The 16,344-nt window shown below is 41.7% G+C and overlaps 1 long non-coding RNA gene across 3 annotated transcripts; it reads right to left on the minus strand.

The window, feature by feature from the left end:
* Window positions 1–809: 809 nt before the first annotated feature.
* LOC135271462 (uncharacterized) lies at window positions 810–16,341 on the minus strand. 3 transcript variants are annotated; one of them, XR_010339612.1, is made up of 6 exons: window positions 16,143–16,341; window positions 14,154–14,340; window positions 12,967–13,116; window positions 12,426–12,502; window positions 1,230–2,612; window positions 810–1,129 (listed from the first exon to the last, which is right to left on the minus strand). It is a non-coding gene; the product is annotated as an uncharacterized LOC135271462 (long non-coding RNA). The 3 variants fall into 3 exon arrangements; XR_010339613.1 differs by having other exon boundaries at window positions 810–1,126; window positions 1,230–2,615; XR_010339614.1 differs by lacking the exon at window positions 14,154–14,340 and having other exon boundaries at window positions 810–1,126; window positions 1,230–2,615.
* Window positions 16,342–16,344: the final 3 nt, after the last annotated feature.

A 16,344-nucleotide genomic window follows, 5' to 3' on the forward strand; every position in this document is an offset into this window, starting at 1 on the left:
CCCAGAGAATGCTGTCAGGCAGAGGTGCTGGAAGTCACCAGTTCAAGGGTACTTGTCTGCAGGCAACCCTAAGCGTGGACTGACAGAATCTGGGCAGAGAACACCAACAGCATCTGCTCCAATTCCCCTCCCCAAGAATCATCTATGGCTCCGCATTTCCTAGAGCAAGGATCAAGCTCACAGAGCAGTTTTCAGCCACTGATGTGACTGGTTGTTTGGACAAATGCAGCATTTGACATTCTAAATGTAAACAGGGCAATCACACCCAGAGGCTTCACACATTTGCTACTTATCCAGCCTCTAAAAACATTTAAGATCTGGGCACTTGGTCTAGAAAATAAGTTCAAATTTCTTTGACCACCCACTTGGCAGCATTTGTGATCTTTCATCAAGTAAGTTTTCTAATCCTGTGTTCTTTTAATCCACTTCCTTCCACCCAGAATTGTCTATCTTGTGTGTGTGTGCGTGTGCATGTGTGGTGTGTGTAAAACAAAATTCTAATCATGCAATACTATTCCAGAGACTTTTCACTGACCAAATCAATTTCCAATTCCTTGGTAAGGAAATGAGGGCTCCCACTATCTGGCTAACCCCTTTAAAAAGATGTATTATACATAGTCACACCATCCCTAGGCACTCACAGTGGATTGGTTCCAGGATCCCCGCAGATACGAAGATCCTCAGATGCTCAAGTCCATTAAATAAAATGATGTAGTATTTGTATGCAACCTATATGCATTCTCTTCTATATTTTAAATCATCTCTAGATTACTTATAACACCTAATACAATGTAAATGATATGTAAATAGTTGTTATACTGTCTTTTTTATTTGTATTATTTGTATTGTTGTATTGTTATTTTTCTATTTCTTTGAGTACTTTTGATCCATGGTTGGTTGAATCAGAACATTCAGAAATCATGCAGACAGAGAGCCACTGTGTTATATACTATATATAAAAGGCTATATCTATCTTACCCTTTATTAGGACAGCCAATCCCATAACCCCCACTCTAAGACTGAAGGCCTGGGAACCAGGAGGGAGCATGGGTGCTGGTGTAAGTCCTGGAGTCTCAAAGTCTGCGCTTGTGACATTGAAGTTGAACCCAGGAGGATAAGGAAGAGGCTGCTGGGGAAGGATGATTGCAGTGGGAGCTATCTGTTCCCCACGCAGAGGGTGGGGAGGCCTGCCAAGGCTGTGTGCATACTACGCATCAGCAGATACTTACCACACCTAGGGCAGAACCTTTAGCTTGGGTCCCCCTGAAACAGGATCAGTGTCCAGTGTCCTCAAAGTGTAAACAGCAGCAACACCAAGAGACACATGCGTGGAAGTGTTGGCCTCTAAAATCTTTGAAGTTCTTGGGGAATGTTGGTGACAGCTGAACATTGAAGAGCCTTTGGTGGTTCTCAGGCTGCTTCTCATTGATTGGAGGTGTCTCTAGGTCAGCACACAGAATTTGCGGTTTTTATGGTTTAGTAATAGCTTGTTGTCCATTTTCAAGGATTAAGCCAAGTGGTGTTGATGCGATGATTACAGACATAAGTGCCATGCCCATTACTGCAATTAGCCCTCTATTAAAATGGACAGCATTTGTATAGAGAGCCTGAAGCTTCATAAGCTAAAAGGCAGGGCAACATTAAAATGTGGCCAGGAACAAGGAGACTGTATATTTCTGAAGAGGGCCAAGTTCCCTAAACACACCTCTGGCCAACATACGTGACTTGACAGAGACGCATCTTTGCTAGAAAGGGGTTTTGTGAACAGCTTTCCATTTTACCACCTACACTAGAAGCAACTAAAGACCATTAGTCATTCCATGCAACGCTGCTGTGAAACACAAGAACAATCTTACCATATTGCAGTTCGACAGAAGTTGTAAAGCAGGTCAATGACAGATCTGAATTCCAAGATTCGACCTTTGATCTTTTGATGTTTCTCAGCAACTTCCAGTGTTTTGTTTGACATCTGCTTTGAGAGGCTTCAGGAAAAGAGATATGTTGCCAAGCCCAGTAGTTAATGTTTGGTTTTATAAACAATTAAACAACCATCTGGTGGTTTGCTTCAGCGGCTGTGAAAGCAAGGCTTAATTGCTGTAGGGATCAAAATGGACATGATACATTTGGGTGACTGCATTTTGGGTTCCATCCAGTAGTTCCAGTCCCCGTACTATTAAAGAACCTAACATATGGGCCTGTAGTGATTTGTTGACAGTCACTCCTCTGTCCAAGGGTGAGCACACATCACTGCAGCAATCCTGACTTGTCCACTCCACGTCCTCAGCCCTGACCAAGCATCAGGCACATAAATTGCATTGAATAAATGAGTGAATAAATGTGGATACTACAAAGATGAAAATCCTCTATTTTTAAAAGAGTTTTCCCTGTTACATCTGCATTGGGTTTCTTGCGAGCACCTGTGCTGGTATAAGTGACGCACTTGTGCGTTGTCTCTGTATGTCTGTGTTTGTGCAAGGATGGGCTATTTTGGTGTCTTTGTTCCTTACTGATAAGCCTTAAACTAGTCAGTTGAATCTCTCTCATTTGGGTCTGTTTCTTCTACTGTGGTTTGGTTCAGTGCTTGGGTGGAAGAAGGCATCCTTCTCCCTGTCCTGCTATAGAAAAAAGTGCTCAGCACATAATATGTTGGAGTTGTTTCCCTCCTTGTTCTCTCGAGGCCTAAGAGTGCACAGAGTTGAATCATGCGTAATGCATTTCCCAATTCTGTTGGACTTTCCTTCCTAAAATTTCATTCATACTCACTGCTATGGTCTGAATGTTTTCATGACCCCAAAATTCATATGTGGAAGTCCTAACCCCCAAGATGATGGTATTAGGAGTTAGAGCCAAGAGGTGGTGATTAGGTTATGGGAGGGCAGAACCCTCATGAATGAGATCAGCATCCATATAAAAGAGGCCAGAGAGAGCTCCTTTGCCCCTTCAACCACATGAGGACACAGTAAGATGACACTGTCCATGAGGAAGCGAAACTTCACCAGACACCAAATCTACCGGCACCTTGATCTTGGACTTTCCACCCTCCAGAACTGTGAGCAGTAAATGTGTGTGTTATTTATAAGCCACTCTGTGTATGGTATTTTGTTATAGCAGCCCAAATGGAAATAAGACATTCACCTGTGTCCATTCAGATGTCTTTCCCACCTTTCCATACAGTAAACTGCAGCTTTGCAAGAACCATGAGTTCTTGGGTCAGTTTGTGAAGTGCCAGGTTAACTAAAGCTAGCTAGTCTCATGATGCAGGACTCCTCTGAGCCTGTGTTTTTTTTTAATTTTAATTTTTAGTTCTTGGGTACATGTGCAGGACATGCAGGTTTGTAACATGGGTAAACGTGTGCCATGGTGATTTCCTGCACCTATTCCCTCATCATGTAGGTATTAAGCCCAGCAGGCATTAGCTATTTTCCCGAATACTCTCCCTCCCCACCACATCCTCCAACAGGATCTAGTGCATGTTGTTCCCCTTCCCGTGTCCATATGTTCTCGTTGTTCAGCTCCCACTTATAAGTGGTTTTTGTTTTCTGTTTTTGCATTAGTTTGCTGAGGATAATGGCTTCCAGCTTCATCCATGTCCCTGCAAAGAACATGATCTCATTCCTTTTAATGGCTGCATAGTATCCCATGGTGTATATGTACCAAAGATCTAGAACCAGAAACACCATTTGACCCAGCAATCCCATTACTGGGTGTATATCCAAAGGAACGTAAATCATTCTATTACAAAGATACATGCACACATATGTTCATTGCAGCACTATTCATAATAGCAAGGACACAGAATCGACCCATGCCCATCAACAATAGAGTGAACCTGGTTTTGATCCCAGAATACTTTTTGTGATGAACTTCTCTCAGGACTAGTGTTCTATCCAAGCACTTTTGGAAACAATAACTTACCTGGCTTATTTCTTATTTTTCCTTGTTTCTTTCCACGATCATATCGTTCCTCCAATGTTTCTCTAGAGATAAAATAATTTTCCTGTTTCCAATTTTGGTCATTTCTTAATCAAAAGTGTTGTTTAAACAAATCGGTATTAAATACATTTATAAAGATCTTTAAATATTTGCCAAACGGAGAGAGAGAGTCAGGAAATCTTGAAGCCCCTGTGCACTGCAAGGAAGGAGGTCACAGCCCATGTCCTGCCTCCCCTGGGAGAAGAGGTGGGCGTCCCTGCTAGTGAGTGGCACAAGTGTAGAGTCTTCTGCATTCTTGTTCTGTAGCTGGAAGTGGCCACAAAAGCACTAGGAACATTTGTCCCAACAGAGGTTTCCCCACAGTCCCTGTAGAACCCTAAACTCATGACCGTCCAGTGATCTGGGAAGCCTTGACATTTTCATTACTTGTTTCAGCAACATATCATCTTATTTATAAAAATGCCAGATGGCACATATTCATGTTTTAAATTAGTGTAAATTCAAATTAAAGTTAATTTTTGTTTTGGCAAGATGTCTTTGAGGCTGGTATGATCCCCCCGGAGGAAATACTCTGTATTTTGAGATCCAGGAAGTTCTCAAGGCACAAAGGTCAGTGGGACATAGGATTCACATGCAAGATGACCAACTGGCAAACTGTGCCCCACTCCTGATCACACTTTCTTCTTGCAAGAGTCACTTGCTTCACATGCTGTGTGACAAGTGCCAGTCCTGGCTGGGGGCCATGAAGTGAGACTGCAGATGAGAAGACAGGGCTCAGCCACCCAAGAGCCTCCACTCCCCTCCTGACTCCCACTAAACATGGGCCCAAGTGTGACACACTCTCTGCACCTTACAGCTCTGGGCCCCCAGATGTGACAAAGACAGAGATGCCAGTGATGGCTAGCTGCCCTGGCCTCAAAGTATTCACCCACCCTAGACAACCTCCTCAAAGCAGGTTTGAATAAGATGAATTCCTTTCCGGTTTACTACAGAATTTCCCACCTCCACTGTGTTTATAGCAGGCTATTTGTTAATTTATTTTTCATGCTGTTTCAGGACGTGGGTGTACTTGAGAACTGTTTAGGGTAGAATTTTTTTCCATGTGTGGCTTCCTCCTGGAAACAGAGATATTTGGCATGTGTTCATCCATTGTGTGGCTTTTCCCTTGCAGCCCGCACAAACCTTAGAAACCTGCCTCCCCAAGTGTCCTCTCTCATGGTTTCTCTCTCCACCTCCCCAGACTTCCTTCCCGCCTGCTCTGAGGCAGCCATCCAGGGAGGCTGTAAACCGCCCCTCCTCCAGCCAGAGCCGTAGCCACCACGAGTAACTTAATCATCTTCTTATTACCTCCTGCTTGTGAATGAGGTGGTTGTCCTAGCAGTCAAATTGAATTAAGGGCTATGTTTGCAAAACCCCAAATTTATTCTGCTGAGGCCCAGTGAAGGCCCTAGAATTCAATCAGGCAGACTGGGGAAGAAAGACAAGGTGTCCCCAAAGTGAGACCATCACCCTCTTTCATCTGCTCGCTGAGAGCTGCAGCCTTGTGTGGTGGAAACAGCCTGGACTTTGGGGTCAGATTTTACTTTGAATCAAGGCTCTGCTACTCACTGCTGTGTGATCTTAGATGAGTTACTAAACTTCTCTGAGTTTCACTTTTCTTACCTATGAAAGGGGGTTAAACAAAAATACGTAACTTTCAGGATATTGGTATCAAGTATGTAAAGTGTCTGTGCACCATGAATGCTCAAAAAAAGTAATAGTCCTTACTATTTAGATTGAGGCTGTGACACATAAAAAAATAGTAATGAGCTGACCAGAGGGCTTTCACCTGTGGGGGTCACGGCTCCTGCTTTGCTTAAAATGCACTAGCCAGTTTGTTGATGACAGACACAAGGTCTCACCTGGGTTGCTGACGCTGCTCACAGCCACACCTTCCAAGGCTGACACATTCCCATCGCCTGCCCAATAGAGCATGAGGCATCATCTTGGAGACTTACTTGAGTGTCTCCTCACTGGTAAAGACCCCACAATGAGCTTGTTTCTCACCTGGTACCAAGAGAACTTGTTTCTTAAGACCTGAACACACCATCCTGCCCTCCCTACTGCTGACTGGCTTATCCAGGGGAAGGGAGAGAGACCACCAAGACCCCTGGAAAGGTAATATGGTTTGACTGTGTCCCCATCTAAATCTCATCTTGAATTGTAGGGCCCATAATCCCCAGGTGTTGTGGGAGGGACCTGGTGGGAGATAATTGAATCACGGGGGTGGTTCCCCCATCCCATTCTCGTGGTGATGCATAAGTCTCACAACATCTCATGTTTTGATAAGGAGTTTCCCCTTTCACTTGACTCTCATTCTTTCTCATCTGCTGCCATGTAAGACGTGCCTTCCCCCTTCCGCCATGATTGTGAGGCCTCCCCAGCCACGTAAAACTGTGCTGTGAGTCCATTAAACCTCTTTCTCTTTATAAATTACCCAGTCTCTGGTAGGTTTTTATCAACAAAATGAAAACGGACTAATACAAAGCGGCTCCAAAAGAGAGGAGAAAGTCTCCACAAAGCACAGTGGACACCTGCTTACACATACAGGTTCCTAAGCCCTCGTGCTCTCTGAAGTCTTTCCTGAGCAGGAGGCAGGCTGGAGAGTGTCCTGTATCTTCCAGAAGTGGGCTTGGTTATGACCAAGGTGAAGGCAATGTAGGGGAATTATTCATTTCTTTTCTCCTTTCTTGGAAGCACAAGATATTTGGCAATAACAGCAGGTGGATAATAAACTCCGTAGTAACCAACACTTGCTACCGATAATGTAGTGGCTATTGTTTAGATCTGCACTGTGCCCATTTCCTGCCCACTTTTTTAAATTTAGTGACAGAAAATGCTCCTTAACAGAGTGGTAAGCATGGAACCAGGCTGGGTCATCCCTCTGGCCACAGTTATGCAGCCACCAGTGTCCCCCCTGGGAATTTTGTACACTTAAAACAGGTAGAAGATGCCCTCTTTCCTCTCTGCTCTTTAAGTGGGGTTGATGTTGGCCGAGAGATGTGAGCAGCCATGTTCCCTGCGATGTGAAGAAATTAATTCTTGGCCCAATTCTGCCCCTGTCTTCCTGGTATTTGCTTATGAACCAGTTCATTTCTTCTTTTGGTTTGTTAGATTAGGCTAGTTAGAGCAGGGTTCCTGTCTTTTGCAACCTAAAGAGTTATGACTCACCTAAGAAGAGAAGCTACGAAATCTACAAATGCAGGAGATGATTTTGCCCCTTGAATCTGAACCAGTGTTTGATGAAAGGATGTCAGGTGTCATGAGCCAAGTCTGCTTGCTTAGAAAGGAAGTTTTGTTACTAGAGCCCTTAAAAGTCAAACTTTTCTTTCTTTCTTTCTTTTTTTTTTGGCAGGGTTTCACTATACTTCCCAGGCTGGTCTTGAACTCCTCAGCCTCCTGAGTAGGTGGGATTACAGGGGTGAGTTACTATGCCCCTGGCAAAAGTCAAAACTTCTAAGACCTTTGAAACACTGGCAGGATCATGTCTTCTGTATCCTTGAACTGTTCTGTAATGAGTACCTTGAGTTTTCAGTGGCTCCAACGTGCCATGTTGAAGGTGTGCCTCTGCTTATTGTTGGAAATTCACTGACTTTTTTATCATGGGACATTAGCTTGCCTTTGGCCATTCCACGGGCTTTGGACCCTGGCACTCACAAACTTCTTCATCATGGTGAAGATGGGATCACTTGGGCCTGCCAATAGACCTTGTCCATCAGTGTCAGCCTGGTGAGGGATGCAGAAAAACCAGGAGCCTAGCTGGCCCTAACACAAACAGTATCTGAATCTGTGACTCTAAACAAGTGATGGCTCTTTTCTGGGTCTGTTTTATCACCTGTAAACTAAGGATGCTACCCAGAAGGGTCCTTTAAACTCTAATAATCCCTGGTTTTTCAATATGATTCATAAATCAAAGTCTTAGCATTTGGAGTAAAATTAAGGGACAAAGACTTGCTATGTGGAGCTCTTCCACCTGAGCAAACACTACGCCCACAAAGTAGAAATTCCCAGTGGCAAGGCAAACAATAGGACCACACTTGGAGTGGGAGAGATAAGGTTAAAGAAGTCATTGGGAGAGAGACCTCTTTTCTCAGCAGCAAATAACACTATCACTGCCAGATTAGAGGATCATTAAAACCAGACTCAAACACACACAGAGAGATGGTGAGGCATAAAATTGGCATTTACATGTAACTTTAGAATGTCATCAACAAACTAAATTACCATGGTGGATAACATACAATACCCACTCTTTTGAGTACTAATCATTCTCATTGCTATATTATGGTAATAAAACTAGGGAGTATTAGGAAGCAAGGTCATTTACACATGAAAGTCAACTTGGCTGAATATAAAATGCTTTTAGGTGCCTCTCCATTGTTTTCTGACTGTAGTAGTACAGAGAGGTCAGAAGTCAGTCTGGTATTTGTTCTTCCATCAAAAACTTGTTTGGGGTTGGGGGTGGTATTTCCCGTCTGAATACTTGCAGCACTTTTTTTTTTTTTGGTCTTTGGAACTAAAATATGTTGTCAATATGTGTCTAGGTGTGGGTGTTTTAAAATTGATTTCACCTGGAATTTGTGAGCCCAATCTATACACTCCAATCTTTTTCCAGCCTGGAAACGTTTTCTTCAATAAAGTCATCACTTATTTCTGTAGTTCTGGTTTTTGATTAGTAACACTGTAAGTCTTAAACTGAATTCCCATTCTTTTTATTTATCAGTATCTATCACTTTTCTTAGTAACATTTATTTTCACTTATCATGTCTAATTCTAGGTTCTTTTCCTGTATAGCCTAAAAGACCTCTCAAGGTTTGCCTCCAAATCAATGTTTCCATTTTCTACACTGTCAATTTTGCTTCTTTCCACCTCCACGAGGGATTTTAATCTTTGATTCCATTTTTTTGTCATCCATTCTTATCTCATCTCTCTTTGTATCTTGTCTTCCTAACTTTTCATCTTTTCTCTGTGTGGTTTTCTGTAATTCATAGACCATGTCTTCTTGCAATCCAAGATAGTTTTAAAATTTTCTTTTGTTTCCTGTAGTAAAACTGTTTCAGAGAAGGTATTTAGCAAACTGGTGATGCCCTTGGAATAATTACCATGCACTTGATAGTTTACAAATGTGTCGGGGTGTAAATTTGTGTTTCATTCTCATATACCCCAACATCTTACACTGGAGGGAAAGGTAGGTCTTTGTTTTCCAAAGTCTTGGCTCTTTTAGCCCCAAAGTGGTGCTAACAGCTCCTTCATGTTCCAGGAGCCTCTGGAGAAACTACTTCCATAAAGCATTTGTTTGGGAATTATGGACCCTCCCAGGAAGGGGCCAGAACTGTCCCAAAGTGGGAGGGGCTCCAGCCTGGTACTTTTGTGGATTTACAGAAAGATCCAGCCCAGAAAGGGAGTGAATCCCTAGAGTCTGCGAGCTGTGGGACTGAAGTTTCTGCAGGTGGTAGGACACCCCATCTGAGTGCAATATTCTGGAAGAGGCTTCTCTCTGAGGGTGCATGAGTTTCATGTCAGGCCAGCTAAGTGATCATCACCAAAGCCTGCCTTGAGCACTAGGCTGAGTGGGTGGTGAGCACCTGACCTGCACAGAGGCTGGACTGCAGAAGGAGCAGTGCTAAGGGCTGTGACCACAGAGTCGAGGAACAAAAGGTCTGTTCCCAGTTCCAAGAGCTGCATAAACCAGTTGACATTTAGCTTCTTGCTGGCCTTAGTAGGTGGAGGGTTCAGTTCCAGATTTCACTATATTTAAATAATCAAGAAATGTGACTTTTTTGCACTTAGGTTTTATGGAGCAAGTTATCCTGGTTATACATAAATATTGTTCCAGGAAATCCTCAGAATAACCCTACCAAGCAGGCATTAGTATTCCCATTTTATAGATCTGGAAACAGAGGTGCAAAGTTGGCAGGTAAATTCCCCCAAGGTCCATAGCTCATTGTGGCAGAGTCAGCATACTCATCCAAGACCACCAGGTGACTGAGCTCTTACGCTACACTTCATTATCGCTAGGGCATGAGGGTTATGTGAGTCTTCAGCTTTTTGTCTTTCTTCCTAGGAATTTCAGCAGGAAGTTAAACCAGAAACTTCCTTACTTATTTTGCAATCAGTCCCTTTTTTTTTCATAAACTATGTCTTGGGATTGTTCCTAAAAGTTGATAAACAATGCTGATTTATAAGAGGGGAGAATGACAAAGAGAATTGCTTATTTACTAGTCTTGCAAAATTATAAGAGAAAAATTTCTAGATTTTTTAAACTAAGGAGGAATACTTTTTAAAAGGAGGTGGGAAGAAAAAAGAATAAAGGTTAAATTCAAGGAAGAAAGGATAACTTCTCTTTTTGGAAAAAGGGCCTTGAGTAAAATAAGAGACAAACAACCCTCCACTTTGGAGGACTTTGCATTTGAAAGTGACCAAAGAATTAACAGAAAAAAAAAATGAGAATGGTGCCAAATACCTTTGTTAAGGCTGAATGTATGGTTATAGCAATCTCTAAGGTTCAGACGGAAATAATGGCAAAGTCTGGCTTTGTATATTTTATAGCCCTGGCTATCTACCAAGTAAGACTCACATTGTGAGTTATCAGGTTGTTGTTTTTGGTGAAGAATAACTGTATAACAAACTCAAGTAGTCTTTATAACAAACGCGCTATTGTCCTCCACATTTTATTATACAGTAGGTGAAATAGCCTCATTAGGCAACGGCTGCCCCTCTGCCCTCTGAGATGCGTGTCTCCTCAGGCACACAAGCCGGGGGTTGAAGGAATAATCTCAATGTGTGTGACCTCCTAGTTTTAACTGCTCCATTTGAAACTCCAAAATAGCCTGTGGCTCTGCTTGGTGAAATCTTTAACATGAGTTTTGAGAAGAAAGAATGAAGTCTTTAAGTCGTAATTCTCTAGAGGATATCAAATAATCATGAGGAAAACCATGAAGTCAGTTCACTTCTGACTCTAAATTTCAAAGAAAAAGAGGAGTGACAGAAAATCAAAGGCTGATGGAAAACATAGTGGTGTACACTTAGGACTCATTGCACATAAATACTTAGTTTGTTTTCCCTCATCTTTCAAGGGAATCGTTGTTTTCTTAATATAAATATATATCATTGCATGTTTGTAAATATGATCCAGGCAGTTTTGTAAACATAGGATGAAACCAGATGAAATTGCTTATACATACTCTGAAGTGCTTGCAGTATCAGAGTCACTTGATTCCAGAGGCGTGCAAGAGAAACATCCCAGACCTGAGGCACGAAGCATGCAACAGCCAAGTGGTCAGTTACAGTCCTAAAGGCAGTTTGACATATTTTTCTCCTCACAAAAATGCATGCCACTTGTCAAGAAATTCTGCATGCAACTTTGCTATGCCTTGCATTATACGTATATAGAGTTACATGTTTAAATATAATTTATGAACACAGGATGAATAAGCAAAGAATATAAATATATACTGGCTCTGCCTAATGGCGTTTAAGCCTTTGGCAAGGTAGTATTCCCTGGTTTCCAGCCTCTCCACCTTCTCCCTGACCAGCCACCACTTAATACTATTTAAGTCAATAAAATGGGTTATGAAGTCCTTATTCATAACACAAATTGTCTGTGTACTTTGAGATTCAAAGCTAAAGCACTAGATAAGGTGTGCAGCTATTTTTACCCAGGCATACAGTAAATGATTCATTTATAAAAATTCTCATTTGGCTATTTTGCAAGATGAGATATAATTTGCCCCAAGTCCACAAACCAAGACCTTATTGAGATTATTTAACTTAGTTTTTCCCAGTAGCAAGAATGAAAGGTCAATACTAACCTTTCTAAAAGGTTAGTATTCAAATTTGGCAATATAAATCCAGCCTGAAGAATATCTATCCCCTGTAGGAAATAGAGTTGTAGGAAATAGCCAGGAACATGGACAAAATTTAAATATAAAGATGCTTATTGAAGTATTAGGTTGGTGCAAAATTAACTGTGGTTTTCGCCGTTGCCTTTAATGGCAAAAACCACAATTACTTTTGCACCAAACTAATATGTTTACAATAGGGAACATTTGGGAAGAAAAATCTAAGTGTCCCACAATAAGAAAATAGTTAAATAAAGTATGATCTCTCTATGTGAAAGAATATTATACAGGCAGTAAAAAGCATATGTCAGGAAAACTATAATACTAATATACCCAAAATGAGAAGCAGTCATGAATAAAAATGAAGATATTAAACTATATACATATATTCACACTATGATTCAGATAATATAATGTCTATGCACAGAATAAATACTGAAAGAAAATAAAGTGAATTATGATGGTAGTTATCATTGGGTAGTACTGATTCTATTTTGATCTTTATATTTTTCTGTATTTTCTATATTTTCCACAATGTCTAATACTAATACGTTGTATTAGTATTAGTTGGCCTCTGAACAACATGGGTTTGAACCGCATAGGTCCACTTACACTTGGATTTTCTTCTGCCTCTGACACTCGTGAGACAGCAAGACCAACCCCTTCACTTCCTTCTCCTTCTCAGCCTACTCAACATGAAGACAACCAAGATGAAGACCTTTATGACAATCCACTTCCACTTAATGAATACTAAATACATTTTGTTTCTTTCTTTTTTGAGACAGAGGCTTGCTCTGTCACCAAAGCCCGAGTGCAGTGGTGCTTTCACGGCTCACTGCAGCCTTGATCTCCCCAGGTTCACATGATTCTCCTACCTCAGCCTCCTGAGTAGCTGGAATTACAGGTCCGTGCCACCATGCCTGGCTACTTTTTGTATTTTTTGTAGATACAGGGTTTCACCATGTTGTCCAGGCTGGTCTTGAACTCCTGGGCTCAATCAATCTGCCCACCTGGGCCCCCAAAGTGCTGGGATTACAGGCATGAGCCACCATACCTAGCCAACATATTTTCTCTTCCTTATGATTTCCTTAAAATTTTCATTTCTCCAGCTTACTTTATCGTAAAACTACAGCATAGAATACATATAACATACAAAATATGTGTTAATTGCTGATGTTACTGGTAAGGCTTCAGGTCGACAGCAGGCTATTGTAGTGAAGTTTTTGGCAAGTCAATATTCTATGTTGATTTTCAGCTGCACAGGGAGTTCATGCCCCTAGCCCCCAGATTGTTCAAAAGTCAACTGTAATCATAAAAAAGAATAAACACCACAAATTAAAGAAAAGAAAATACATCGGGCTCACACAAAGCACTGCACAAAGTATGAAGTTGTAGAATAAAAGCAGTTCTGTAGTCACACAGCTTTCAAACAAGTAATCCATTTATCAACCTCACTCAGGAACTCAAAAGCCCTCAACGGTAAGAAAAATGCCCAAATGGGCTCTAGGAGCTTTGGAGTGTAAGCCACTCAAGATCTTCTCACATGCTAAGGACACAGAGGACTCTGTCTGTTTATCTGCAGACAGAGGCTTACAGAGTTCCTTTGGAAGTATTTCTCTGCCTGTCCCTATAAAACATGACCTTGCAAGTCAATGTCAGTCAAATCTGAGAGAGGGGCAGGGGGCCCCAGGTAACATAATGCGCCAGAACACGTCTGCAGCTCTGACAGGTGCAAACAACTCCACTCGGCTAAATATAAATTGACTTGGGCAGTTTGGAAGCAGTCTTTCCCACTTACTATTCTGATCAAGCAAAAGAATGTTCTCTTCTTTAGTTCTGACTCCCAAGGCTGGTTATTTTTATTTACATTAATTTTGCAATCATTTTCATTCAAAGAGAGGCAAGTTAGAAGTCAAAAAAATAGTAATAAGAAGAAAGATTTCTCTTCCAAAATCTCCGATGAGAATAGGACTAGGTCTGAGCTGTTTTTGAAATGCATTAAGTTGAGAAGGAGATAAAACATTTGCAATCTTTTTTAAAACTTTCTGGATGAGCAGAAAGCTGATGTGAACACTGGTATAAAGGAACATTGTTTAATATTTAAGCCAGAAAGAAGACCTAACTTTTAATCAGCAGAGTGGAAATACTTTGGGTACTTACCAAACTCTGCATCTTTGCCAATTCCTGCCATGCTCCCTGACATGACCCTTTAACTCCTCCTCCAGGATCCTGCTCAATGGTCTCATCTCCGGGAGCATCCTCTGGTCATCCCCTTCCCCACCCACTCTGCTGCTAAACACATAGAGTCTTTCTCTTAACTCCCCTAACACAGAGACTTACCTTAACATACATTTATTCCAAATCCATATTTTTTAGCCTATGAGCTTCTCAGGGGTAAAATTATATTTCACTTATTTTTTCCATGTTCAGCCTCCAGGCTTAAGGGGGTTCCTTAGTAATATGTTGTTGAATAAAGAAGTGAATACATGAATGAATGAAGAGAGGACTGAAGAAGCCACACATAAGCCTAAATGCAAGGAAGAAGATGGACAGTGCTACCACTAATAGCCATGAAAAAGAGCAGTTTATGGATGAATAATAATTTGCTATGCTTAGCCACTGCTGTTTTCTGGTTTAGTGTTTTCTGTTTTGGTTTGGGTGGTTTGGTTTGGTTAGGGGAGGAGGGTTATTAAATGAAATTAAAGCTAAAACCCAATGCCAGATATAATAGAGGGAACTTGGTGTGCATTGACTGATGTACTAAGCATTGAAATTTTCCATTTTCACTTTCCCTCTTTGTTGCCATAAAATGAGAAGGTAAGGCAGGTTTGTGTCTGAGGGTGGGCTCTGGACCGCTGTGTCTCCTGCTGAAGCCACCCTCTGAGCTTGCATCTCAACTCTATCCTGATGGCAAAGACTGTGCTCTTTTCAAACTCAGATGCCACCCTCCTACCTACTAAGACTGTGGTGTGCCACAACTAAGTTTAATCCCTCTCTCCTGGTCTGAAATAGTCATCTAAACCACAGGGGAAATTATTGTCTATGGTTTCCTAGATCCATGCAAGAAAAATGCTTCCAAACCCTAATGCTACAAAGCTGTATTTACTTGTCCCAACTCTTTCCTGGTGTGGTTCGGATTACTCTTTGCCTGCATACCTTTTGTAATACCTGTTGGCTCTTCATCTTTGCCCACTCCTCCAGCATGCTCACTACACTTGAGAAACTTAGCCAGTACTTGGTTTAAAAATCTTCAACCTACTCATCACCTAACAAGAGGAGATTTAAAGTTGGCAGAGGGAATATTGCATAGAAACGCTATTTGCTAACCACCTACCAATAGCTGATTTCACAGGTGGTCCCTTATCAGATCTGCCCATCTGAAAAGAAGGAATAAGATTAATAATCACCCTTCAGATAGGAAGACTCCCTCCAGGAAAGCTTTCTATAGAGCTAAAGGCTTGTATTGGATTATTGTCGCCGATTAGTGTTTTAGGCTTGCATTCCTAGTAAAACTGGAAGTTGAGCTTATATCCCTTAGAGTAAATTTCCCAACTGCCATATTCAACATAATCAGTTTTCAGAAAGCTACACATATCCAATGGGAAAAACTGGTCTTTCTTTACACCCTTTCTGCATTTTGTTGTTATTGCTATTAAAGAGTACTTTTAAAAATAAAAATAAGGCCGGGTGTGGTGGCTCACACCTATAATCCCAGCACTTTGGCAGGCCGAGGTGGGCAGATCACGAGGTCAACAGATCGAGACCATTCTGGCCAACATGGTGAAACCCCGTCTCTACTAAAAATACAAAAATTAGCCGGGCATGGTGGCACGCGCTTGTGGTCCCAGCTACTCGGGAGGCTGAGGTGGAAGAATCTCTTGAACCCAGGAGGCGGAGGTTGCAGTGAGTCAAGATTGTACCACTGCACTCCAGCCTGGCGACAGAGCAAGTCTCTGTCTCAAATAAATAAATAAAATAAAATAAAAGGATGGTAATAGAACACGGTAGGGTTTGTTTATTTTAATGTCTTTCTTGGCAGTTTAAAAAGTTGGCAATCCTATATCAATTTCTAATATTTTTTTCGAAAACTTTACTGGTTATTAAAATTAGAAAACTGGTAGCCTTATGTCTGAAGTGGCTAGTTCAGATCAAGTTACATGTAAACTGAAAAAAAGAAGAGCCTCTGATTTAAACTCTTTAAGGTTTTTTTTTTCTAGAATCATTTTCTATAGACCTTAAGGTGTGTAATATGTGTCACCGAGGCCCTGTAGATTTAGGTAGTGATTGTAACAGACTCACGTCAGGACATTTCTTCTAAAGTGTACCTACCTGTGAAACCCTCCATATCTGGGACGCTCTGTGCCACGGCTGTCAGTCCTTTGCAACAACAGCCCTGTCATTCTAACGGGACGCTCTCCTATAGGAAGTTGCCCCTGCCCCCTGGCGCCTGTCCTCGGGCTTCTGATGAAACGGTGACCCACCACCCCTTTCCGGGACCCTGGCCCGCAGCCCGATCACTCCGGGCGCGTTG

The sequence above is a fragment of the Aotus nancymaae genome, unplaced genomic scaffold, assembly GCF_030222135.1.
Source record: "Aotus nancymaae isolate 86718 unplaced genomic scaffold, 86718_ANA_hifiasm-v0.15.2.pri h1tg000079l, whole genome shotgun sequence".
In the NCBI taxonomy this organism is placed as follows: domain Eukaryota; kingdom Metazoa; phylum Chordata; class Mammalia; order Primates; family Aotidae; genus Aotus; species Aotus nancymaae.